Source organism: Mangifera indica, chromosome 18, assembly GCF_011075055.1.
Source record: "Mangifera indica cultivar Alphonso chromosome 18, CATAS_Mindica_2.1, whole genome shotgun sequence".
Lineage (NCBI taxonomy): Eukaryota > Viridiplantae > Streptophyta > Magnoliopsida > Sapindales > Anacardiaceae > Mangifera > Mangifera indica.
In genome coordinates, this window is record NC_058154.1 from 6970659 (window position 1) to 6973711 (window position 3053).

The window sequence follows — 3053 nt, forward strand, 5'->3', positions numbered from 1 at the left end:
AGCTCAATTCATTATAATTTATCTAACCATGTCATAAACATAAAAATAACTCATCAATGATGCATTCTATATTGCTATAGAATGGGTTCGTAGAGACAAAGAAAGGTTCTAGATTGGGGTAACTTTGATGGAAACAAGATGATTGATATTCCTCTTGATAAACTGAACTTCTAGGATATGTCACCTGTTAACTATGATATCAACAGTCTTTAGCTTAAAGATCCTATTATGGGTGATGAGAATTATTCTGGAATTTTTTTGATAATGTCCTCACTGATCTATTTAAATGGGTACCTGATTTTCCTTTATAACCTTTAACATTATCAAGTGGTTTATGATCAATATAAGAAGGGAATGTTGTAAAACTTGATGGCATTTTTAATGATAAAAACATTTGCAAGATGTAGTGACTCAATATGCCTTAGAGAAAGGATTTCAATACAAAGTGATGAAGTCAGACACGGGGAGATGGAAGATTAAATGCTTTGATAAGAAATGCAAATGATTTCTAACAAGAAGAAGAGTAAAAATTGGTCAAGTATTTTGAATCCGTAAAATGAATCTCACACACACATGTTCAATAGATTAAATAAAGTCACATCACAAACAAGTTGAGGCTTGAGCTTAAGGTCAATTAATTAAATCAAAGTCTATATTGATTGATCGTATTTATCAGCCTAAAAAGATCACTACTGACATCACCAACAAGTATAAAATTGACATATCATATTCACAAGCTTGGCGGGCAAGAAGTTAGGCATTACATTCATTGAGAGGCTTACCGGAAGATTTATTTATGCTCTTACCTGATTATTGCTATAATTTAAAGCATACTAATCTGGGAACTGTGATGCATATAGAAACAAATGATGAGCATCGCTTTCAATATATTTTCATGGCATTGGGTTGTTCTATCCATGCATTTAAACAATATCTTTAACCAATTATTTGTATTGACACTGTTTTCCTTAAAGGTCGATATCTAAGACATTTATTTCTCGCAATGACCTTGCATGGTAATAACCAAATCTACCTAATAGCTTTCAACATTAGTAAAAACGAAGATTATCAAATGTAGTGTCGATTTTTGACAAAACTTAAAGATTGCATTAATGAAATATCCGAGTTAATAATAATCTCGTATCGACATCACGTTATATGCTTTGCAATGGTAGAAGTCTTTCCATATGTACATTATAAATGTTGTTGTCATCACCTTCTTTGTAACACATGATCAGAGTATAAACATAACTCATAGGTAATGTATTTATACATTTGTAAAATTTGTATACATTTGAAAATTTTATAAATTTTGATAACGAAGTGCTTATATTATTTATAAACTCATGTGGTAGCATGTTTATACTGAAAAAGCAATAGAAGCATATACAAAGTCAGATTTTGAGGCTATGATAAGATCTACTGATTAGGTGCATCTTTAAACAGGGGCTTACCTATGTGATATGGGGCTTCATCGATGAAGCAGGGCACAAGTATAAAATAATAACAACTAAGATTGCATAGTCATTTAATATCCTTGTCAAACACATATGGTGTTTGCCCATCACGGTGCCTGCCAAGTTCATTTGGGGCACATTGTAGTGATGGTTTTACGAGAGGAGAAACCATGCAAGTATATGTGGTGTTAATATTAATTATGTAATTGACCATGACTTTTTACACTTATACTTGTTTATTAACAAATGTGCCAATGCTTTGTAAAATTATAGGTAAATGCCCCTACCATGTTACACCATGGATAGAGGAAAAACATGGCCACCATGTGTTAAAGGTCATGCACTTGAAGGTTCATCCGATTACAAATGTTTAGTATCAGGCTATAAATAGTGGTGGATACTTGGGCATTTTAGACTTTTATGAAATATCTTGTATATGCAAAAAGTTTTAGCTTTCACGTATTCCATGTAAGCATGTAATTGTTGTTGCAAGACATATGAAGTTCACCAATGTGTATGCATGGGTTTATCCTTTCTTTACTATTGATTACTACTATGCAATGTATGTGGAACCTATCAATCCACTCGGGAACCAATCAGAATAGTTATCTACCACTGAAGAAAGAGTTATCCTATCACCCATCTCAATCATCGTTGATCAAGTTGCCCTTTAAATAGAAATTGACATCCTTCATAAGGTGAGATTGTTATATTGAAGGTTTGTAGATGTTGTAATCAACTAGCATCGATTCCAAGCTCTATGCCATCAAGTTTATCTAGAAAAGATAAAGGAAAGAAATCTTTACAACCTTCTATTTAGTTTGATTAATGTTTGATTTATATATTTATTACAAAAAGTTGTAATCAATTAGTTTGATTAATGTTTGATTTAAGTACTTGTTCAAATGAAATGTAATCTATTTAGTTTGAGTAATGTTTGGTTTATGTACTTGTTGAAACGAAATGTAATCCATTGAACATTATATCAATATTATTTAATTTCTAAACATATATTAATTTCCTTTACTCAATTATTACGTTCCATCCATTGTTTGAGTTCAGATTCATATTTTATTAGGTAAGTTGCAATAAAACTAGAAAAATGGAAAAAGCATGAAATCAAACGCATAACCAATAAAACATCGTAAATAAATATATACATAAAAACTGTAAAATCATATGAATAACCAATGATATATAAAAATGTTTATCTACGATCTACTCAATGCAGTGCAAATACAATTATGAGGTCAAATGCCTATGCATCAAGGTAGACAACTCGTGAGGGAAATCCGAGCTCTATGATAGTGTCATACACTCTATGAAACACAATATAAAAATACCATAATTACATGAACCCTTATCTTATTAAGGGCCACCCTCAGCTTGATATAATATCAAGTAATCCTTTCATGGTGTCCACCCAATAACGGTCCAAAAACTTGTCCTCGCCAGTAATGTTAGAATGAATATGGTGTAGGGTTGCATCCACCATACGAGTCTATCATGTCTGCTTATATAAGTTATTTAGGAGTTATATACAATGATCAACCAATTACACAAATTCAGGATCCTAGCAACCTAATGGGCACACAT